The sequence below is a fragment of the Talpa occidentalis genome, unplaced genomic scaffold, assembly GCF_014898055.3.
Source record: "Talpa occidentalis isolate TD23 unplaced genomic scaffold, MPIMG_talOcc4v2.1 talOcc4.3, whole genome shotgun sequence".
Lineage (NCBI taxonomy): Eukaryota > Metazoa > Chordata > Mammalia > Eulipotyphla > Talpidae > Talpa > Talpa occidentalis.
In genome coordinates this window covers 33,680,034-33,704,020 of record NW_023603184.1, presented here as the reverse complement: position 1 = coordinate 33,704,020, position 23,987 = coordinate 33,680,034, and the positions used below count along the sequence as shown (strand labels likewise).

Here is a 23,987-nt window from a genome sequence, read left to right as displayed (position 1 = left end):
GCTTCCTTCAGGTGAACTTTTTCTTTTTTAATTATGGAGTCTTCCTTTGGGTTTTAGTGAACATTGAAGCCCCTATAACCTATATCAATGGTTCTTGTACTTGACTGCACATGAGAATCACATGAGGAGTTTTAAAAATCCTAATGCTATGTCACAGCCCAGATCATTAAAAAGGAACCTTTAGAGGTGGGGCCTAGATAATATTTTTTAAAGCTTCCTCCCCCAGGGTGGTTCCAAAATGGCAATAAACTTAAAAGCTGGTATCTTACTATTTTAGAAGTAATTTTTAGAAAGTAATTGTATAGTTCTAAGAACAAACTAGCATTTTCCGGGGTTTGGATTCAAGGCAGTGGGTCTGTTCAGGCAATAACATGTGGGATTTGGAAACACCCATGAACTCATATGAACCGTGGCAGCCTGGGCCTACTAAAGCTTCCCTGCTGCTATTTTAAGGAAGTGAAAGGGAACTGGAGGGTGTCCTGTTGTAACACAAGTCTTGTGGGCCTCAGCCTTCCTCTCCTGGCTTTGCCTTTAGCTGCTTCTGGCCTGCCTCCTGTGGTGACCAGAGACTCATATTTACCAGGTGGCTTAAGTTCTGATCACATGTAAAAAAATCTATGCGCACACTGGTAATTTCAGACCACCAGGGTAATCTGAAAAAGGATGTACCTTGTGGAATTTGTCTGTGGGCATGTATAAAAAGTCTGAGGCCAGGGCTATAGTAACTCCTGCCAGAGTTGGGGACTATGCCAGACTCCCTGGTGTTGGTGCTACCTGAGGCCCACAAGGATTTTAACCAGCTGGACTGGGCAACCAGTCCTTGGAGGCCCATAAGGGGCAGCAACCTAGCAATACAACTAAAGGAGATTCAGGCCTTATACGGTGGGGGAGTCCCCAGAACTAGGCATCCAGGGTTCAGCCCTGGCCCATTCCAGAATCCTTGTGGTCAGACAGCCTGAAAGCTTTTCTTGAGCCTGTGGAACTTGGTCGCAGCGCTGGGCACAGGTAGTATTTCTTGTCCTCCACTGTTCACAAGACTAGGCGCCCTGCCTTTAGCTGGCGCTGACCACTAGAGGGACCTCCACCCCAAGTCTAGGGTTCAAGCGTGACCGGACCCTACGGTGTCTTCAGAGCCGAAGGCTGCCTTCAGGCCAACGTCAATGGACCGGATCTCAAGGATCCGGGAAATCCGGGCACCCCAAGGGTTACTGTGCTGGGAGAGCCTCTAATCGTTTTTTTTATGGCTGCTCTCTCTTTGCGATTCTCGATACAAGTTCCCTTTCTGCCTCGGTGCTTTCGGTCCCCACGCCCAAGCAGCGGTGCTGAGGAACTGGACAAGCGCAGGGAGCTGCGTGCACGAGAGCTGGGGCCAGCCCGGCGGCCTCCCCGGGCCGGGAGGGTGCAGGAGCAAGTGGGGGTGACAGGCGAGGGCCGGGCTCCAGGGAGGGGCGGGGTGTCCAGGGAGGGGCGGGGCTTGGAGGCTCCGGGGGCGGGGCGGGGCGGGGCGGGGCGGGGCTGCAGAACGGGAACCTTAGGCGGACTAAGGTCCCGAGAGGGAGGCCAGTGACAGGGGGGCGGCCCCCAGGGAAAGGCGGGAGGGTGGCTTAGGAGAGGATCCGCGGGACGAGCCTCCCGCGAGTCCCCGCCCCTGTCACGTGGCTCCAGACCTGGCCGCAGCCGCTCGGGCCGCTGGTTGGCCGGGCAGTCGGTCGGTGGGTCAGTGGCCTGCAGCTCAGGTCTCCGCGTTCATGCTCGGAGGTGGGGGGCACGGGAGAGGCCCGCACACCTGAGCCGCCCGGAGAGGAGCCCCGCGCGCAGGTCAGTGGGCAATCCCCACGCCCTCAGATCCCCCTGTGCGGTCCGGACCAGGAGCCCCCGCAGGGGCGTTTCGGGGGACACTAAGAGTCCCCCGATACGAGAACTACTCGGAGATTGACGTGGGGGTCAGTGCCAGTATGGGTCCCAGAGCTGTCCCGGGCGCGAATACAAGGGCCCCCCTCCGCTGCCCTGAACAAAAGTCTGGGAGGAGGAGGATCTAACCCCTGTGAATTTGCTGCTTATCTTCACCAAACCCTGCCGGTGGCTATTGGCTGTTCTTGCTCCTCGAGGTGACCTGGAGATGCTCAGGGGGGTCGGTCACCTTAGTGCTGGGCGGAGTGTCAGAGATCTGCTCAGGTGCTAGAGCAGAAGTGTAATCTAGAGAGCCCAAGGTGGTCGGGATATTTAAGTCGATTTGCCCAAACAAATCTGCTTGGCAGATTGTGTGTCCAAAATGCAAAGCCTTGGCTGAAATAAACTGTATAAATGCAAAAATGCAACTTGCTTTTTAAAATCACAAACCTCTGTGCCTCAGTAGACTATGAGTGGGGGTGGTCCTGTGTGAAAGTGGGCTTCTCTCCCTCAAGACATCCCGCTCCACGGCCACAGTTTTTCCTCATCCAAGAAAAGATGATATATTTAAAGGCCAGAACTTTCAAAGTTTGGGTAGCATTGAAACAGGCATTCTAGCCAGTGTTTTAATCCTCTTAGAAAACAAATCCAGGCCATTATAGTTTTACTTTCAGGGCAGCTGGATATTTGGTATAGATCCATTCCCTTTTTCCTGTTTTGATCTATTTTCCTTTCTCTTCACTTTACTCTTTCTTCTTCCAAGTTCCTAAATTGATTATAATACAAATCTGGAGTGTTTCCAAATTTTATGGTGACTATGGTGGGGTGAAATGCCCAATGACAGAAAGGTAGTTGGCTGTAGGCATAATTCATCTTCAGCATGGTCAGTGTTTATTGTTGGCATAAAAAATACAAAATATTATTTGATTTGGGGATTATTATTTTTGGATTTAAGAGAGGCAACCTGTTTATATTCTGCTTGAATTCATTTTAAATGACTTTGAAGTGTGAGATAGGGAGATTGATGAATTTTTCACTTAATTTAATCATCCATAATTTGATTTAACACATTACTATTAATATTATTACTTGAAGATTTAATGCTGTGCAGTTATTAGCTTATTGTGCTGAGCAGACAAACTGAATGTCATAGTCTTTTCTTTACTGGGGTAGGTACGGCAGGAGTGCAGAGTTTAAGTAGAATGAGATTAATAACATGAGGGTAAGAGCAAAGAGTTGTGGGAACGCCTCTTTCATATGAGCAGGGAAAATATTGGATAATTTCAAGAAGGAGTGTGATGATGGACTTTGGGATTTCTCCTGAGTGTCTCGGGGCAGTGGGGGTAGAGTGTGAGTGGGCTGTGAGACTTGTATACTTGGGCACACACTGGTTAGCCTTGACGAGTAGCAAGTAGTCCATCTTGGCCTCTGGTGGGTGGTAGACAGTAAAGCTGGTGATGGAAGAAATACGATCCCAGTGGGCCATGAAGACTGGGTGCAGAAATCTGGACTCGGAAAGTGTGGGAGCCAGTAATGGATTTTAAGCCAATAATGGATTTTGATGGTTCTGTGAATTGCAAGTCAGGGACCTTGGCCTTTGACCCTTCCAACCTCCCAACCTCTAGCCTGATTTGGAGAAAATCCAGTAAATATTTGTAAAATAAATCGCCAGACTACCCTTTAGAGCATGGCTTCTCAACTTTTATTTTCTTATTTTATTGTTTAAAGATTTATTAATTTATGCATAAGATCTGGGGTGCAGGCCAGAAGTGCCAGGGCAGCGGGTAGGGGGGAGTGGTTGAGAGAACTCACCAGAGACAGAGTGGGGAGCAGAACAGGTGGATTGACTGAAATACACTGCTGAGGGGAGTAGCAGGGGAGACTGGAGCGGTCTGCTGTGCCATGTGGGTCAGCTCCCTGGTCAGGGATCAAACTCACGCAGCAGTGGCTGCAGATAGCTTCATAGTGCTGAGACTTAAACCTTTGCACCACCAGGGAGCCCCTCCCCCCTCCCTGCTTCTCAGTTTTTAACAAGCTTACAATAACCTCAGGGTATTGTTGAAATGCAAACTTGGGTCTCTCTGCACTTCTAACAAATTCCCTGGGTGGTGCAGAAGCCTTAACTATCTATAGGTAGGATTAAGAGCAGTAGTTTGCAAACCTGGCTTTGCCTCAGAATGGCCTGGGGAACTTTTAAATTCTCAAGATTAAATAACCTGGAAAGTTCTTACCTAGTTACCCTAGATTCTGATGGAGGCCTGGTGGGAATTGCTGTGGTTACACTGGTCCGCAGGAAGCAATGGCCACAGGGAATATATAGGGGTGAACCAACCAGTTAGGAGACTGGGAGGTCACTCAGGATAGAAGTGATGAGGACCTATTTGGAGATTGAGGCAGTGGCACAGGCAGGACTTTAGAGAAGTAGAACTGATGGGCAAGAGCGCCAGGGAGTGGGCAGTGTTGGTCTCAGACTAGACAGCCTGAGAAGTGAGGAGAGGAAGGAAAACTTGCAAGAGAATAAGCTTTGTATGAGGAATGACATGCCCTTTTGGACTATAGTGTTTAGGGTAAAATTTAGAGGTTGTTTTTTAGTTGGTGATCAGGTTTTTTCCCTCAGAAATACAAAACTGTTCATGATGCTCTGCTTAAAATCCTCTAGCGAATCCCATATTGCAAAATATTAGAAGGCAGAGTTAAGGAAGAGTTAACATGAACACAGTCTATGAGGCATTTAAACGTTTATTAAGTTCCAAAGATTGTGCACCCTGACTCAAGATGTGACATGCAAGGGGTAAAGAAAGATGTGATCCTCTGTCGCCACTTGGTGTGGGTACAACTAGGCTACAACTCCTGGCGACTTTGTGTTCTCCTGAGTCACTGTTTTTCCTGCTTCCTCTCCTTCAAAGCAATTCCACTTTGTGTTTCCTGGCTTTATTCTTTGGTTTCCACACTTGATATTACCTATGTGCCGAAGTTTGCACAGAGTCCACAGGCCGTCTCAGAGAGGTGGTCTTAGAGATTCTGCAAGTCAGGCCTTGTTCACCCGCAGAAGTTTGCTGGGCTATTCTTACCCCCCTCACTCCTGGGAAGTGATCTTCTAGAAGATGTCCTTGAGCAATCTGTGTATCTTTAGACCCAGACCTCCTTGAGGCTTTGTAGGTTCCAGGAGGCTGCTGAATCTCAACTTTGTCTTCAGGAAATTTATGATTTCTGCTGTGTCCACATGGTAAATTTTACATTCATTTCTTCTTTGTCACATGCACATTGATACACACAGAAATGAGTGTGCATCACGCATGATGCTTTCATCATCATGTTCCATGTTGAGTAGAACTCTCGGCCTGTAACACATCTGTAGATAGACGATCTAGGCACTGATGGGCCAGGACTGCCTCTCTGAAAGCAATGACTGTAATTTCCTTGCACAGCAAGACTGCAGAGGCTGGCGATAATTTAGCTTCTCAGTTGCCTGTCTATGGTTCCCCAAACTAAGTAGCTCAACAGTTTCTATTCATTTGTGCCTCTGTGTCTTTGCATGTGCTGTTTCCTCTTCCTGGAAAGTCCTTTGTCTCACATCTGTCAGATGAGTGGACTCTTACTAATACTTCAGGATGTAGCTTAAACTGTGGAAACACCTCCCCTCCTCCAATCATTTACTCTTCCTTCTATCTTGATGTATACATAGTGTCAAACACAGATACCTGCTATGGTAGTTAGGCATGTTATTTGCATGTCTCTGTCCATTTTCCCCTCTAAACTCTAAGCTGTTTTAGGACTGTTTCTGTCCTTGTGTGTGGCCTTGCACCTCGCCTATATCCAGGAAAAATTTGTGGTAGACCTGGCCTTGAACTGGCTAGTTTTGCAATGTCTGCCTCAGGAAAGGGGAAGAGGCAGGTTATTTTGCACAGGAGATGAAGGAAGGAACAAGAGCAGAACCTGAGAGACTGGGAGGGAGGATGGACAAGCCCAAGGGGGAGTGGGCCACGCGGCTAGAGTCAGGGTGGGCTGGGGGTAGGGGGCCTCTGGGAGAGGGGAGCCTGGAGTCTCTACAGGAAAGAGATCACGGAAGCCTTTAAAAGTTGAAACTAAAGGATTTAAATTTTATTCCAATGACATTGATGTTCCTTGAGTATGGAAAAGAAATGGTGAAAGCTGTGTTTTCAGGATTCAGGGCTGGGAAGGGCAGGTTGAGAGTGTACTGTGGAAATAATCCCATTGAGATAGATTAGGATCTAAATTAAGGCAATGGCAATAGGGGAGGAGGGCAGGGGGTAGGGAGGCGAGTGAGCTTGCCAAGAAATCCTGCAGGATTTGGGGACTGACTTCATTTGAGGAAGAGAGAAAAGAGTCAGACTGGACACTGACATTTTGTGCTAGCTTGCTGGGAGAAGAATAAGACAATTGTTAGCAGCATGGGAGCACGGAGGAGCTTCTTGGAAGGGGGAAGGGAAGTAAGGGTAGTTGATGCTTTCTGGAGTCCAAAGAGCCTTGGGTAATATCTTGCATGTGCCTTACACTTTTACCCACAAGGAGGGTGAAGCCAAAGGAAATGTACCCAGGCTCATCTAGCTGTTGGTGGCAGAACCCAGACCTCCTGATCCTCTGTTCTGGGACTCCATCCTTTGTAGCACAATGAGTTTGGACAGAGGAGGGCTGCCAGAAGATCTAGACGGAAATTCCATCAGGCAGGGACTAATGGGAATGAAACCAGGTTTGGGGTGAATTTGGTTTGCAGACCAGCTAGGGCCGGACTCTTCTAGGGGATGTATCTGCTGGCATTCAATGCCAAAGAAGACTCATGAGTTCTTTCTGTCCTGTGGCCCAGCCATATGTGGGCTGATGGAAGTAGTGGGGGTGCTCTTTTGGTATTGGCACACTTATACTTGTTGGCACTCAGCGTCGGTGTATGTTATTAAACGGGTTTTTCTGGGAATGCAACCACCCATCAATCTGTCAGTTCCATGGAAAGATGTAGTCCAAGACCCAAACATCCTCTTGGTTTCCAGATTTAGGGGCCTAGCCAGCCAGTCACAAGAAGTTGCCAGGTAATGGAGTGGGGGTGAGGAGGATGGCCTCTCTGGGGAAGGCAGCTAGCCATGATGGCCTCCTCTAGCAGCATCTGTGGGAAGGGCCAGTGTCAGGATCTAGATGGATGGGTGAGGGCCACAGTTGTCTGATGAGGACAGAGGACCTTGTCTAGAACCTGCACTGCCGCCAAGCACTAGGTTGTCCAGAGCCTGGATTTTCTCCCTTCGCTCACTCCTTTTCACAACCTTGTCCAACCAGGGTCCTTCGGCTCCAGTGTCCTGGGATGAGTCCTGCCTTTAGCATGCCACTGTGGTCTCCTCAGTTTGCTAAGGCGGAGCTGGCTTAGTGCATTTGAAACATTTACATCATTGCCTGGGATGTGGTTATTGCCAAATGAAAACAACGACATAAGAATCCTGGGATTCAACCTTGAGGGAAAACTTGTCAAGCCTCTTGTCTCCTTTAGGTTATGTAACCGGGCCTGGCAAGTTTCTGCTTCATTTTTGTTTTTGTTTTTATGGCTGATTGCTTGATTGCTTGATTGACTGATTGATACATACATGCTGAGATCAAAATGCATGCATGAGCCTGCTCACCCATGGCAAAATATCAGGGACAATCAGAGATTGCAGATTTGAGACTTGACTGTCCGTAACTCAGGAGTGACTTACACAAGGGAAGTGGATGTTGGGCCTGCTGACAAGTCTCCTGGAAGATGTTGTTAGCACCTGCAAAGCTATGGAATCATGGCCTCTCCCTAGACCCACATCTGCTATGGTCTTCGCAGGTGGCTCTCCTTGGATATTATTTGTTTCCTCCTAGTGGTGAGGGCAGGCATAGGGAAGGAGGTGATCCAGATCCTGGAGTTCCTGCCTGCTCAGGAATAGCCTGTGCTTGCTGGCTGCTGGGTGTGTGTGGGTTTTGCCACAACTCCTGCCCTGACTCCCTGGTAATGACGTCCAGCCATGCCAAGTTGTGTATGTGGTTGGAACGTAGTGGTCAGATGTCTCTGGGCCTCTTGGCTGGGCAAGCAGTGCTCTGACCAGGGGCATCACTCCTGTGTCTACACTGCGGTGTCCTGTGGGGACCTCTAAGCAGACTTCTCCAACCTGCTTCTGGCAGAAAAGGCTGGAGAGCCCGGCCAAAAGGAATTTCTCGGGTTGACTGTGTGTGTGTGTGTGTGTGTGTGTGTGTGTGTGTGAGAGAGAGAGAGAGAGAGAGAGTGTTATGTAGCATCCAAGAAGTCTGTTGTAAAGATTAAGGGAGCAGAAAACTGCAGAGCCACAGCATAGGTCAGGGAAACCAACAGTGGACTACCTTTGCTCACTGCATGCTTTCATGGCAACTCCTTTCTCTTCAAGTGACAACAGTTTCCTTTACCCAGCAAGATGTTTTCCATGAACTAGAGCTTGATGCTGGATTGCTCCATGGAAGCACTAGAGCCACAGACCAGCCCCCCAGAGAGCTGCCTCTAGCAGGCAGGAGGGAATGGAGCTTCCGACTCTGGTGGGCTTTTCCGCATCTTGTCTCAGGAGGCAGGTAGTGTTGGTCCATTTTTAAAAAAAACAGTTCAACATGATCAGGACATGTGGCAAAAGACACTTTAACTTTCTTTTTCCAGCCATAGGCAATGTTAGTACCATTTTATGGGAAGGAAATAGGTGCCAGGGAGGTAAAGTGATTTTTTTTTTAAATAATTTTTTCAAAGATTTATTTATTTTTTTTTAATACAAGAACTGGGGTACAGGCTAAGAGGTGTGGGGGGTGAGAGGATCCACCAGAGACAGAGCGGGGAACAGAACAGGCAGACTGATGAAATACACTGCTGAGGGGAGCAGCGGGTGAGACAGGAGAGGTCTGCTGTGCTATGTGGGTAGCTCCACCACCGGCGGGGATCGAACCAGCACTGCAAAGGCTGTGAACAGCTTCACAGTGCTGTGCTCATCCATCTGTGCCACCAGGGAGGCCCTAAAGTGATTTTTTTAAGGTTCAGAATATTAGAATCAATTTCATTTTTTGCCTGAACTGGGACATTTTCAAAAGTGAACAGAGAAGGACAAATGCTAAACTGGATGGGATCCTGGGATGAGCTTTTACCCCGGGTATACTGGGACATGCGTGGTACCAAACTCCAAATTTAATAAGAGGGGCAGGGCAAGAGAAGGGGAGAAGGGTAGGGAGGAGTAAGATGGAGAAAGGGTGAGGGGGAGGAGAAGTTAGAACTTGAATTTGGATGGGAAAGACAGATTCATCAAACTGAACATTTTACTAAAGCAAAGGAATAGTAAGTACTCCCTGCCTCTGACAACTGACCTTGACTAGATATGAAAAAGTTTTGTTACGGAAGCTCTTCCTGTGATGCACCAAGACATCTGGTTCTTTCATGCAGCGCTACTAACTGGGCACCAGCCACCAGCTGGCTCGCTGGAGCTGCACAACACCAGGGCAGGGAGTCTCGCCCCACTTCTGGGGATGAGGAAACTGATTTCCCTTGCCACCTCCCCCCCATCCCAGGGTGGCAGGAAGCAGGTTTTCTCAACCATGAGGACTTGCCCACCCCTTCAAAAACCCCCAGTCCTGAGGACTCTGGTAGCTCTAGCATGTGGCCTTGGGTGCAGGCAGGCCTCCATTTAAATCCCAGGTCTCTACAGACTTACTGTTGCTACTTTGAACAGTTTCTACATCTCTGAGCTTTAACTGCCTCAACTGTTAAGTGGAAATAATAATGCACCTTTTTCATTTGGTCCTTGGGAAGAGTAGATTAAATGAGATGACACAAGTAAAATGTTGGCTGCAATTCTTGGCACATCATAAATAGTCAGTAAAAGGTGTTATGTTCGTTATATCCTCTGCTCAGGAAGCCTGAGAAAAATGTTTTGTCAAGAGCTCAAGACGAGTGATCGACATCACCGGGAGGGCTTATTTTGAAATTTCAGGGGGATGTAGCATGTTCTGTGTCTCCAGGTGTGGCCAGAAAGGTCATGCTGGCAGGAGCAGGAAGTCCAGGAGGCAGAAATGCATGACGGGAGGGGACAGCCTGGTTTCACATGGCTGGTCACCTGCATACAGGACAAGGGCAGCAAACAGAAAGCTCAGAGCCCAAACCGGCTCAATGAGACGTGGCAGGAATAAGTGCAAAGTCCTCCCCGTTGGCTCCCAAATGCAATTGGTGTGAGTTTCCTAGCTGACCATGTGGGGAAGTTCACACGTGTTGGCTCAGCCTGGCTATGCTCGCAGAAGCTCTGGCTGAGATTTTGGTGGGCACCATCCCACTTTCCCTGCACTGCCTGAGATGGGCCACAGCTGGTGGTGGTACATCGGACACCACACTTCAGGAACAAGTGAGGAGGGACCCTAAATGCTGGAAAGCTACAGCCCCTGTCCTGCAAGCTGCAGAGGGACCTGGGCACAAACAGAGGCCACTGACCTGTGACTGAGATTTCCAGTAGGTGAGGGAGTCCTCATGTTCTCTGCTGCTCAGAGGGCAGGGCCAAGGCTCCATGGTGGTGACAGAGCAGGAAATAAAGGGGAGCAGATTTCAGTTTGACATGATGCTAGACATTCCAAGTGACTCAAGTTTATTTCCAGGGCCAGGAGCTGAGAGCAGCACGGGAGTCAGCCTGACTAGCAAGGAGTCTGAAAGAACAGTGGAGGCAATGTTTGCTGAAAGCTTATAGGTCTAATGAGAAATGCTGCAGGACTGGGGAGATGACTGGTAGCTTCTGAGCATACAGCTGACTGGCAGCAAGTGCAGGCTGGCATGAGGGTGGGAGACCAGGGCTGGGCAGCTTTAAAGCTTGGCAGACATTTCTCTGTCTCAAGTCACAGGCTTGCAAGTTCCACTTAGTAACAGGGATCAGAGAAAGGGCAAGCTCTAGGAAATGCCTCTGTGGGTTGAAACTCCATGACAGTGAGGCCGATGAAGTGATAGCAGCTGAGTGTGTTCTCTGCCGATGATGGCCTGCTTTGGGGAGTGAGCGCTCTTACAGCATGATGGAGCACTGAAGACTGTGAGGACACAACACCCTGGTACCTGGAGAACGAGGGCCATGTGGGCGAGGCACTGGGCTCACAGCCTCCAACAAGGTATGGCAGTCATGGAAGGGAGTGGGGGCCGTGTAGTTTGAAGCACTGGGTTTCCAGCCACCAGGAGGGTATGGTGTGTGTAGGAGGGAGCTATCCGAAAGACACTGGTCATGATATTGGGGATTCTGTCTATCTATCTGCAGCCTGGGCCACAGAGCAGGCTTCCAGCCCCAAGGAGAGGCAGGAAGGGGTTATGGGCACCAGGACTGTATTCCTGTAGACTAAGGTTTTGGGTGTTGTGAGGTAGCTGGGCGGATGGAGAGTGCTGTGGTTAAGCAATGTGGATGCCTGAGGGCACAGTATCCTGGCCTGGGTGGCAAGGAGGCAAGCCAGGCAAGGTGGGAGGAAGGGAACCCATGGAAGCCCCAAGATCAGAATTGACTCACTGGGTGCAGGGGAACTCTCACACTTTTAGGAGCAGAGGGAGAACATTATTCCAGAGTCGGTAGATTCATGACCTCATGATTTCAGTGTCAAATGATTTTAGATCATCCCCTGTGCTAAGAGCTCTCAGTGACTCAGGGATGCGAGGGTGGAACATGAGATGAATGAACTGGCCCTTGCCTGGGTGGAGCTTAAAGAATGATCCCCTTACTCAAAATGGGCATAATAACCTCAAAGAAAGCCCGGTGAGCCTTCAGAGAAAGGTCAGGGTGGACCTTTGGCTTGCTGAGGAGTTGACATCTGGTGTATCTTGTTTTTTCGTTTTTTAATTTTTTTTTAATAATATTTTCTTCCCCCCACCCCCTCAGGTTGAGTCCCCATAGAATTTCCTTCTCCAATGCACCCGTGCACCATCACCACAGTCCCCTGTGCTCCTCCCTCCCTCCCTCTGATCCCTCTCCCTCCTCCTCCCCTGCAGGATGTCTCTGGTTTGTTTTTTCTTTGTTGTGTTTTGTACTGTTATTATTATTTTTTATACTTATGTCTTATTTGGTTCCCCTATATTCCTGCCATAAGTGAAACCATCCAATATTTTTCTTTTTCCTTCTGGCTTATTTCACTGAGCATAATTCCTTTTAGTTCCATCCATGTCACTGCGAATGGCATTTTATCTTTCTTGATTGCTGAATAATATTCCATTGTGTATAAATACCACGTCTTCTTGATCCAGTCATCTATTTTTGGGTATTTGGGTTGTTTCCAGGTTTTACCTAGTGTAAATAGTGCTGCAATAAACATGGGGGTACAAGTGCTCTTTTGAATGTTTCTGTGTCCTTTGGGTAGATCCCTAGAAGTGGAATTGCCGGGTCGTATGGCAGCTCCATTTTTAGTAGACTGAGGAACCTCCAGACAGCTCTCCATAGTGGTTGGACCAGTCTGCACTCCTGTCAGCAATGTAGGAGAGTTCCTTTTTCTCTACATCCTCGCCAACATTTGTTGTTGCTTGTTTTTTTGATATGTGCCATTCTTACTGGTGTAAGGTGGTACCTCAGTGTGATTTTGATTTGCATTTCCCTGATTATCAGGGATGTTGGACATTTTTCCATATGCCTGTTGGCCATTTGCATTTCCTCTTTGGAGAAATGTCTTTTGAGTTCTTCTGCCCATTTCTTGACTGGATTGTTTATTTTGTTTTTGTTGAGCCATGTGAGTTCCTTGTATATTATTGTGATCAGTCCCTTATCAGTTGGATGGAGTGCAAAGATGTTTTCCCAATCAGTGGGGTGTCTCTCTGTTTTGGTTAATGTCTCTTTGGCTGTACAGAATCTTTTCAGTTTGATGTAATCCTGACAACTGGTGTATCTTGAAGGAAACACAGGGACCAGAGATACCCCGTTCTATGGGGGCAGAGGGCGTTTCTGGCAGGGAGAACAGCAGTACACAGAGAAAGGCAGGGGGTGGTAAATTAAGGGGCAGGTATAGTAAACAGCTCGTGCTTTGGTTTGACCGGAACTGAGGAATGAGTGAGGTTAAATAAGGAACCAGGGATAGAAGGTATCTTTTATTAAACCCACTATGCATCATTGAACTGAATCTCCCAGGAGCCTGTCAGTGCTTTAACCCTGGAGGAGCCTGAGTCAGGATAAGCGCTTTCTCTCCTAGCTGGAGAGAGGCTGAAATCAGACTTTAGCCCTGACAACCTGATCCCCAATCTCAAGTTCCCACCATCCTGGTTAGAGTCTTTACTTGTGAAGATCTGTTCTTCAGGTTGAGGCAGGGAGGTGGTCACTTTACTGGGCAGACAACACTAGCTGGGGTGTGGCTAGACTGTTATGTAGCACACAGCCCCCGCTAGACATGTGCAGACACACATACATATTTAGGAAGTAAAACATATTTAGGAAGGGACTTTCCTGCTGCACGCTGTTCATTGCGTTATAGAAACTCACTCCCTGGCATTATAGGCCATGGGTGAATTCCTGGTTGAATTCACCTATTTTCCCTCCCATTCAAGAAAGTATATTTGGGGCCTCCCCGGTGGCGCAGCGGTTGAGCGCTGGGTTGCAAAGCTGCCCGCAGCCTCTGCAGCACCGGTTCGATCCCCGGCTGCTCCCCGGCCACCAGAGGAGGGTCCCACATGGCGCGCAGACCTCTCCTGCCGCCCGCTGCTCCTCTCAGCAGTGTACTTCGGTCCTTCTGCCTGCTCTGCTCCCTGCTCTGGCTCTGGTGAATTCTCTCACCCTCCCGTGCTTCTGACTGTACCCAGTGCATGTATAAACAAAGCAAACAAACAAACAAACAAACAAATAAATAAATAAATAAAAAACATGCCTCTATTAAAAAAAAATTAACTTAAAAAAAAAAAAAAAGAAAGTATGTTTGAATGGGGTAAGATGACCCAGAATGTTCTCTAAGATATACAAAAAGAACTTTGACTTTAGCTACTTTGTCATTGGTAGCCCATTACGTACAACCCACCTTGCCTGTTTGGGACCCCAAAGTGTCAGCCCTACAGGAACGTTAAGTAAAAGTGGTGTCGGGGGTAGGGAGTAGGAGGGTAGGGTGAGGGATGAGAGTCAGACAAACCTGGCTGGTAACCCATGTGGGTGGGGATGGAGAGGCTGATACAGTTCAGTAAGTACCTACTGGGAGGTACTTACTGCTGGGAGGTGCTGCCATGCAGGGGTGTGGAGTGGGCGCTGGGTACCTGTTTGAAAGGAGAGCATTGTTTCTGCTGTAGCATGTTCAGGCTCTGAGCAGGTGGGTAGTGCCTGCTGAAATTGGGGTTCTTTTTTATTTTGCGTCCAGAGAGCCAATTAGTCCTTATTGCTGATTGATAAGAACTGCCCAGTGCCCAGCTGGACCTACCTCCCAGAGCTCCGAACACACAGCCAGCCCCGGCATCCACACCTTGCTTCTGTTCCCAGGGAGGACCTGAGGTCCTTCAGATGCTTAAAGGGGAGGTTTCCCTTAGAGGGGAGTAAGGCCTGAGAAGGCCACCTAGAAGGCTGGGGGGCTAGGTGGATTGTCTGGGCTACAGCGAGTTGGGGTATCACATGAACAGGTATTTCAAGGAAGACCAAGCTCAACCTCCATGTCCTGCTTCTAAACAGGAGCGCTTTGGGAATGTTAAGGCTGGCACTCCCGGGTCACAAATTCAGTCCTCAAGTGTCATAAATTTTTACATTTTAAAGAGAATTTGAAATAAACACAGTTTCAGTGCCATGAGGATTGGCCTTCCTGACAAGGGTCCCTCAAGCTCCAGCAGGCTCACTTCTCGCCGCATCATGGTCACACACCATGCATGGAAGACTTTCCTGGCAGCTGGGGTGTGTGCCTGTTGGGCTCAGGTGTTCTGTATGTGGGGGACAGCAGTGCGACTCAGCCATCATCTCTCGGGGCAGCTCTGAGTTATAGGGGCTCTCCCGATGCCTGTGCACAGGGTAGAGACCCCCTCCTGCTCCAAGACTAAAGCTCTCCCTGCCAATGCCCAGAGTCCAGCTTCATCTGTAGCCGCCATGTTTGGGGTCTCCCACATCCTCTCCCCAGCTGTGACTTCTGCAGGGTGCCTCCCCTAAGCATTGTGATTCTGCTGCTCACTGCCACTAAGCAGGGAGCCTGGTGGGAATGAGGAATAACTGAGGAGACATCAAAGACCTTTGCGAGTAGGAAGGTCAAGGCACTCTTGACCAATAGGAAACTCTGCTCTGATCATACTAGAGAGAACCACAAAGTTCAGGCATGTGTGCTGAGTTTGATTTGTTGCCTCCTCGGGGTCCCCCTTATTGGGGGCTGGCTGTGAGAGATTTGGCAGCTTCTTCAAGGGAGTCAATGCCATTTTTATCCCCAATCTCAGTGTTTGGCCCTGATGAGGGGGTCTTGCTGGCTCCATCTTCTGGAACAGTGCAATTAGGAACATGTCATCTGAGAGGGAGGAGCAGGATGCTGTGTAATCACCGGGTCAGACGCCACCTTGGTGATGGTAGTTTCTTCTGTCCTTTCTCTTAACCTTGACCAGGCCTGTGTGAGGCAGACATTTATCTCCATTACATAGTAACCTAAGAGGCTATAATATGTTACCCAAGGGCAATATCTAACTCAGTTCTGAGAAGCAGAGGCAGGGTTTAAACCCAAGTCCCTCTGACTCCACTTCTTGGACCCTGTCTCCTCTTCCTGCTCCTTCCTAGGGAGGAGGAGAAGGCTCAGGGCTGGAGCGGGCTGGGGTTGGGGCGGTGGTGTTGGGACTGCCATCCCCTTCTGCGGCCCTTCTGAATTCACAGACTTCCTTTCACCAAGAGCTTGAGGCACTTTTCAGGAAAATGATGGTCCTGATTTACATAGAAGAAGAGGTGAGAAAGATGGGAGCTCCCAGGAGGCTCCCACTCCCTTTGGGTCAGATTGAGAGAGTCCAGGAGCAAGACCTTTGGGGCCCACAGGGAGGGGAAACCTGGTGCAACGTGGTTCTCGGGCAAGCGTGTCTTCCGTCTTCAGGAACATGTGTGCACAGTGGGACTCCTGGGACACTTTTCCTGGGAAAGTCCCTGAATCACTCTCTGGCCTCAGTGCCTTTAGGGGTGGGGTGTGATCTGAGTGGCAGAGCGAGGTGAGTTAAAGGCCCAGCTCTACGCCACTCCCCACCCTCCTGGAGTTGAAGAGCACCTTGGGGTGCTGGATTCTGTGGATGAAGCTTGACAGCTGCTCAGCTCTGGGCCTTTGGGTTTCCTCCTTGCAATGTACCAGACTCCCCGGGGGTGACCAATGAAGGAGATAGGTATAGGACAATTAGGCACTGTCATTGATGCTGCCTAAGGTTGGAGGTGCTAACCAAAGTCTCCAGTGGACTGAGAGCCAAGGGAAGCTGTGATCTCACAACAGAGATCTGAGTCTCTGGAGACAGGCTGCCTTCTGCCAAGGGGTTTGTCCAGAACTGTGTCCGAGATCAGAAGGGGGCATCATAATCAAGTGCCGCAGACTGATGGAATGAAGCAACACATCTATTGCGTCACAATTCAGGTGCCTAGAAGTACAAGGTTGCGGTATCAGTGGGGTTGGCATCTTCCGAAGCCTCATCTGTGGCTTTCGGGTGGCCATCCTCTTCACCTGGTCTCCCCGTGTCCCGGCTGTGTCTTTAGAGGGATACCAGTCGTGTTGGATTAGGAACCCATCCTGATAATCTCATTTTATCTTAATTACCTCTTTAAAGATCCTGTTTCTAAATACAGTCACATTCTGAGGCACTGGGGGTTAAGGCTTCAATATATAAATGGGGGCTCATAATTCAGCCCCTAACAGGATGTTCCCCAAATGCTCAGTAGACAAGGCTTAATGAGTGATCAGGAGAGGAAGTAGACCTAGCCCAGCCAGCAGAGAAAACTTGATTAGCCTGGGCCAAAGGCTTAGTCCAGAAAGTTCAGGCCAAACTGTCCGCTTCCAGTCTGGGCTGTCTGGCGGTGGTGTGTTCTGTGTCCTGTCTCTGTCTGGGTCCCCTGTGGTGCTCTGTCTTTCAGTGAATATAGGCCTGCAGAAGAAGCCTCTTCACCTATTAGAGGCAGAAGCCACACAGTTGTCAGCGCAATTCTATGATCTCCTACTAGGTTAAACTACTTTATTTTGAATGCAGAAGAAAAACTATTGCATTGATTCAGAGATGGAACTGTTTAATAAATGTTGAAATGACAGTTCAAAATACAGAATACCTTGTGTTTAATTCAGTTTGTATTCATCTAGAGCCTGCCAAATTCTAGGGCCTGTGTTCCTCTCCAGTCAGCTTAGTAGGTTTGTAGGAGGTAACTGGCTGCAGGCTAAAGTCATGCACAAGGCCCTGGCACACTCCAGATGATGGGGAAAGCCTGCCAGCTCAGATCTGTTGTTTTTTTTTTTTTTTCTTTCTGTTGCTTAGCATTATAGAATAATAGAATAAAGAAAAATGCCTGGTTTTATCATCTATTAGGGGAAGGTCACATTCTCTTCTCTTGTTGATCCTTTGGGATTATAATTACATTCATCAATTATTCTCTCTTGTTCATGCCAGGCCCAAGCATGGCCAAGTTCCTAGTATAGTAGAGCAGCCTATCAATATCAGGCTGCAAAGAGGGGGGGCTCAGGTATGGAGAAAGTGATGGGAGAGGCTGCCTTCCACAACTCCCTGCCCTTATTTCAGAAAGCTGGCCAAGGTGACACACACACTCTCTCTCTTTCTCTCTTTGTCTCTCTTTCTCTCTCTCTCACACACACACACACCCTCACCCTTCCCTCTTTGCTTTTTAGTCAGCTATACATACATCTAGCATTCTGTAGCAGGTTCATTGCAGGGCTGTGAGGTTAGAAAGGTGGAATCACATGCTCCTCACTTAAAGCATCTGAATTTCGAAGGGGAGACAGACAGATGTAGAAAACATGTAACAGAGATGTGAGTAAGGTGATAGAGTGATAAAGGTGGGGGCCAAGATGGCAGAGGGAAGGTATCCAGCACCTTCAGGCACTGGGGTAGTGACAAATGGAAAGGTCTCCTTGGTTGGTACATTTGTTGAAGGGTGCATTTGGAATGGCTGGGATTTGAAAGTATATTTGAAAAAAACAAAAAGCATTGCAAACAGAGAAAATAGAGAAAACAGGACAACTTTTCTGTATCTAGGGGCATAGGGTAAATGGTTTTCAGGCTTTCCTGCCCTCCCACCCTCAGGATTGCCCTGCCTGATGGGGCACCTGCAGTTGCTACATTGTTGTTAGCTGTGTTGTTTACTTCTGTGGACCCTGACTGCAGTATTGAGATATTGGCCAAGAGAAGCAGAGGCAGGAGAGAGAAGGGGGAAAAGGAGGCCAGAGAACCCATTCCAGAGTGAAGACTTTCCCGGGACTTGGGGGCCTTCCGCCTTCCTCACCCCCTGGCACCCCTGCCTGCTGTGTACCTAGTTGTTGCACTACATGTAAAGCTCAATAAAAGCCTAAGAAAGCCACCGAGGGCTCCAGGACTCTCCTTTACCTTGTCTGGTCTGCGCGAATCATAGAAAACCAGCTCAGAGCGCATCCCGACACTACAAGGGGAAAAGAGGTGACCCGATGTGGCCGAACCTGATGACTTGGTGTGAAGTGTTGGTGGAAGGGCGGTCTTATTGGAGGACCTTGAGGGCTGAACTCCAGAGTACATCTTTGTACCTGAAAGAGCGGGGAGCTGGAGAAGGCTTGGGAGCAGAGGAGGAATGTCGTGAGCTCTGAGATGTGTCCTGCCTGCACCAGGAAAGATGGCTGAGACAGAGTCAGAGGTAGGAAGCCTGGAGGAGGTGGCTCTGGCAGTCCAGGCGAGGTGACAAGGGCCTAAATAGTGAAATGAGGTTGGGTGGTATGAGACCTCCAGGGACTCTGAATGGCCATACTATTACAGAGCAACCCCGATATAAAACGGGTTGCCTGGCTGTGGGTCCTCACCCACGCGCTTAAAAGGGACTTACTAATACTCCCCTATAAGTACACACAAAAGGTTAATAAAAGGTTTATTTACAAGGGAAAGGGAAATGAGGAAATGTACAACTCAGGGAGAAAATAGGGAAATAAAGTCTTTAATGCGTCCTACCCGATCCACTGACCTGGAAACCCCAAAGGCACTCCGAGAGCTGCCTGAACTACAAGCTGGTGGTGACCCAAAAAAAAAGGGAATCCCCCAAAGCCCACGTGTCTGGTTTTATACCAAACCTGGCTGCTTAACCCCACCCTCAGGTCCCAGCCACCTTCCCTTTGGTGGTGACGGGATTTGGAGTTCCCAGTGTCTTTTGGCTTTGGTCTGGGGTGGGGGTGGAGTCCACAAAGCCTGTATGGAATTAGCTTTAGGACATCCTTTTCCCCCTAACAATATGAGTCTCTGGAATTGAGTTTCAAACCTCAGTTCTGCTGGTCTTCAGCAAGGAAAGGGGGATCATGTTTTCCTTCCTGGAAAAGTCCACCTGCCTAAATGGTGGCTTTTTTTTTAAACCTTTCAATATAAAAATACTTAAAAGATACACAAAAGTAGAAGCAGTGGCATGATGACTCTCCTTTTCTGCCACCCAGCTTCAACAATAACCCCTTACTAGTCACATTTTATATCTTGAGATGATGAAACTTTTCTGGAAATATTCAAGTTGAGGTTGACTTTGAAGCACTTCTCAGAATTTGGCTATCATCAAGTTGAGGCAGGGAAATGATGTCCTACATTAGTTCCTCCCTGAATGTAAATATGTGTGTGTGTGTTTGAGCACATGTGTATGTGTGTTCTCTGCTGTGAGGAGAATGAGGGTAGTCCTCTTTAAAGGGTGTGTTCTGTGGAAACCCTCACCCAGCAGTAGGTATGGGGAGGTTCTTTCTGCCACAGAGCAAGTAGGGTGGGGGCAGGACAGAGTGGAGGAAAGGACTACTTGGGAGGGTGGTGGGCATGGTCAGGCACCCTTATTTCTCATTCACTGAAGAGTCCTTGAGGTGCCTGGTTCCTGCTGGCCAAACTGACAAGGCTAGTCTATAAACCAGACACCCATGACTGATTTCCTTTGGCAGGCATTGTCCAGTGGCCACAACAGAAATGCCTGCTGCCTGAACTGCCTTCCTGGCATTACCCTACCTGGGAAAGTGAATTACACGATCATCTGCAGGTCGCTGTGGAGCCCAGCTCCCAGACAGAGGCGCCAAGTAGATGGCAGGGATGTCACCCCAGACTGCTCTGAAGCCTCCTTGTTAGTATTAGTCAGGATGTCACCCAAACCAAGTCTGCCCAGGCCTATGGGCACAGCCTCTTCATCCTTCACTGAGCATGATGCAAGTTGGCTGGGGGGTGTGGTAGTGCTGAGTACTGCTTATATGCCTTCTGAATTTGGCATCAATTGAAAAATAAGAGGGGGAGTAGTCAGACAGAGACCAATGTATCAGTTTGATGGCTAACAATGGTGTTTAGATAATGGGACCTAGAGGGTTCTCAGTGCATCCCTTTGCTGAGTTAACATAGCCTAGAGGAATGCAGTCCACTTCCCTCAGGCACGGTAGCTATGGGGGGGTGGGCGGGACTGAGCTGCACATGCTCAGCTACTTCCCTCACCCCCACTAAGCAGGTATTAGCTGCCCCCTCAGGCGGAGGTCCTGGAAGAAAGAACGCTGTGTCCTCCCTTTGAACATCCCCATGACAACATGAAACAGAAACTAAACGCAGGTGTGAGCCTGACCTGTGTGGGCCTCAGCAGAGGTGCATTTGGACAGCCAGGGCTGGGCCGGCATCCAGTGGATTTGCAGCAAGTTCTTTGCCCTAAGCATTTTCTTTGTAAACATTTTTGCTGTGTAACTAATGGGCTATAAAGTAGTTTTGCTGTAAAAAATAACTGGTTGACAGTTGGTTTCACATTTGGCCTATACAGGGATGAGTAGACATGGTAATCTTAAAATAGTGGATGGTGACAACTGAATATATCAACTTGATAGAAAATACAGCAGTGAGACTTACCGGAAGTGTGAAATAATAATGTGTAAAGCCAGATTGCATACTACAGTAGAAAAAGGTTACAAATCGGTTCACAGATCCTTCATGAGCACACTCATCCCTCCTACCCTTCACAAGCAGAAGTTTACCAAACTCTGGCAAATATAAGAGGCGGCTAGTAAATTCACAGCTGTCTTTCAGAGCCTGCTTTATCAATTCTTCAGCTGATTTAGATATTGCGGCTTGTTCTTTAATGTCACCTTTACCAAATGTATGCAACAGGGCCTCCCTGGTGGCGCAGCGGTTGAGCGCTGGGTTGCGAAGCTGCCCGCAGCCTCTGCGGCGCCGGTTCGATCCCCGGCTGCTCCCCGGCCACTGGAGGAGGGTCCCACATGGCGCGCAGACCTCTCCTGGCGCGCAGACCTCTCCTGCCGCCCGCTGCTCCCCTCAGCAGTGTACTTCGGTCCTTCTGCCTGCTCTGCTCCCCGCTCTGGCTCTGGTGAATTCTCTCACCCTCCCGCGCTTCTGACTGTACCCAGTGCTTGTATAAATAAATAATTCTTTAAAAAAAAAAAAAATGTATGCAACAATGCTGAATTTAAAAACAAAATTTAAGAGCATTATAGCATGAGCATTTCCTCCCATTAGCAATGTTATTATTTTTTTAAAGATTTATTTATTTATGCATATAAGAACTGGGGTACAGGCCAGAGGTGTGGGTGGTGAGAGGATTTACCAGAGACAGAGTGGAGAGAAGAACAGGTAGATCTATAGAAATACACTGCTGAGGGGAGCAGTTGGCGAGACAGGAGAGGTCTGTTGTGCCATGTGAGCAGCTTCCTGGCTGGCCCGGGGATTGGAACTCGTGCTGTAGAAGCCGCGGATTGCTTCACAGTGCTGTGCTTAACCCCTTGCACCACCAGGGAGGCCCCAGTTAGCAATGTTATTGGTGGCTTTATCAAGCTGACAGGGGAGGATGATTTGCCCCTTAAGAATTCATGTTGTAATATTAGATATATAAACACTTAACTCAGGGCAGAGTGAGTGTGTGATAAAAGGGGAGCTGATATTGTTACCATAATGAGTCCAGGACATTTTGGGGCAGCTAAGAAAGGCCTTGGATACCGACCTCACGAGTTTGGACTGCTGCTGTTTTACAGTGAAGGAGGTGGGGGCACGGGTGAGGATACAGGGGGCCGGTCAAGGGCAGGGCCAAGCTGAGAGTCTGGGATCATGCTGCATCTTGTGGCTGCTTAGAACTTGCCAGTAAGTTGGTGAGTATTTGGGCATTTGGATCTAGAGCTTACAAAAGCGGTGTAATTTTATGAATCATAAACTTCATGAAATATGGATTGTCCAGGGAGAGACAGTGGAAGGACAAAGGAAGAAAGCTGAGCCCAGAGTCTGCCCTGTGGCAGTGAGCGGAAGCGGGGTTGGGGCATTTAGTCAAGGAGAAGAACCAGGAAGAACCCAGAAAGCGCTTTGTCCCAAATGCCAAAGGAGGAGGGTGTCCCGGGAGTTTCAAGCTGAGGACATGCCAAGGAAAGCAGCGCTAGCCGACACTGGCTGACTGTGGCTGGTTGGTCTGCTTAATAGCTTTACTTGCATTAACTCATCTGACCTTCACAGCTACTTTTGAGGCAGGTGCTTTTATTATCGTCATCTTACAGATGAGGAAGCGGAGGCACAGGGGTAAGTGTTTCCCCAGGACATACAAACGCGATGTCAGAACTGGGTAACTGGGTTCTGCTCTCAGTCTGACTCTCCAGGTCGTGCTGTAAACCTCGCCCGCCCCCACCCTGCACTGCATCTCAAGGAAATAAGGACTGAAGTGACTCAATTAATGGAGAGCCACACCGTGCAGAGCGGAATTCTTGGCACAGTAGGCGTCTGGAGGCCGGGAGGCAAGCATGTCACAAGCAAGCAAAGGAGAAACTTGAAACGGCAGCTGGGGGACGTGGGGGCCAAAGGAGGTGGTTCAGGATAGCAGAGGCCTTACTATTTGTTGGGTTGGAAGGAAGGAGCACAAGAGGGTGAGAGATGCAGATTCAGCTTAGAGGAGGAGTAATTGAGAGCTTGGGCCCCAGAGTTGATGGGATCAGGGGATCAAGGGGCAGAGGGGAGGTTTGAAGTTAGAGAAAGGGAATTGAGGGAGACCTTTTCTCACCAAAGAAAGATGTTTGGTGGTTTGCTAAGGAGGCGCCTGATAGGAAGGAAGCATGCAATTAAAGGCCTGGGTGCATGTGTGTCTGACAGCACTGTGTGCACGGCTTGGCATTCCGGAGCAGAGGGAAGATGGGATGTTTGAATTTGCATCCCAAGGCAGGGGGAGGCCCAGGGCAAGTTGAACCTGGGAGGGGGATGGCGGGAGGTGGAGGCTCAGGTGCTGATTCTGTGTGCTGATGGGACTTGGCGTCACAAGGCCCCCTCCTCACCTTCCAGAATTAGGATGTGGTGGAAGGGGATACTGAGGTACAGAAGTGTGAGAAGACATAGGAGGGTTCCTGAAGTGGGCAGGTGGAGGGGACAGGCTGCCATAGGCAGTTATTCTGGGGGAGGGGATTTCAGAGTCCTGCGAGCAAAGCTTTTCTCAAGTGCCCACAACCTTCTGCGTTGTTGTTGTAGAAGAGTGGAAGGCTCCAGGTAGCTCTCTACGGTGGTTCCTATTGGCTGATGGATCAAGGCCAAGTTCTTGGGCTAGATGAGGTGAGAGACCCTTCACCACCTGGTCTCAGCCTCATTTGCTCCTCATCATTGTTTCCTCACTTTCTGACCACACAAGGCTATGTGTGCTCCCCACTCCCCACTCCAGTTCTTTCATACCTTGGAAATGTTCTTTACTCCTTCTGGTCCCCACCTGCAGAAATTTCACCTGAACCATGAAGCCTTTTAGGATTGCTCACATGGCACTGGTCACTCTCCTGAGGTTGCTGCTCTCTCCCGGAGTGCGCTTTGCACAGTGTTGTTGCTCTTTTCCCCCCTCAGGCTCCCCAGGACCTCCATGGTGCCAGGCACCTGCCATCTTCCCCTTGAATTTCTTCATTGACTTGAATGAATGGGTGATGGGGTGAGCCTTATTATCCATAAAATGGTCAGCAAATGCTTGATTTTTGAAACTCAGTTTGTCCTTGAAACTAACTTTCCTGTGATGTTTCACATGTGACTT

General features: G+C 49.0%; 1 protein-coding gene across 3 annotated transcripts in view; it reads left to right on the top strand.

The window, feature by feature from the left end:
* Positions 1-1,698: 1,698 nt before the first annotated feature.
* Positions 1,699-23,987, top strand: part of LOC119255525 (liprin-beta-2) — a 136,189-nt gene continuing 113,900 nt past the window's right edge. For all 3 annotated transcript variants that reach the window (XM_037522753.2, XM_054699403.1, XM_037522757.2), the window contains exon 1: positions 1,699-1,818. The gene's annotated coding sequence lies outside the window, so the exon portion shown is untranslated. The remainder of the gene's footprint in view (positions 1,819-23,987) is intronic.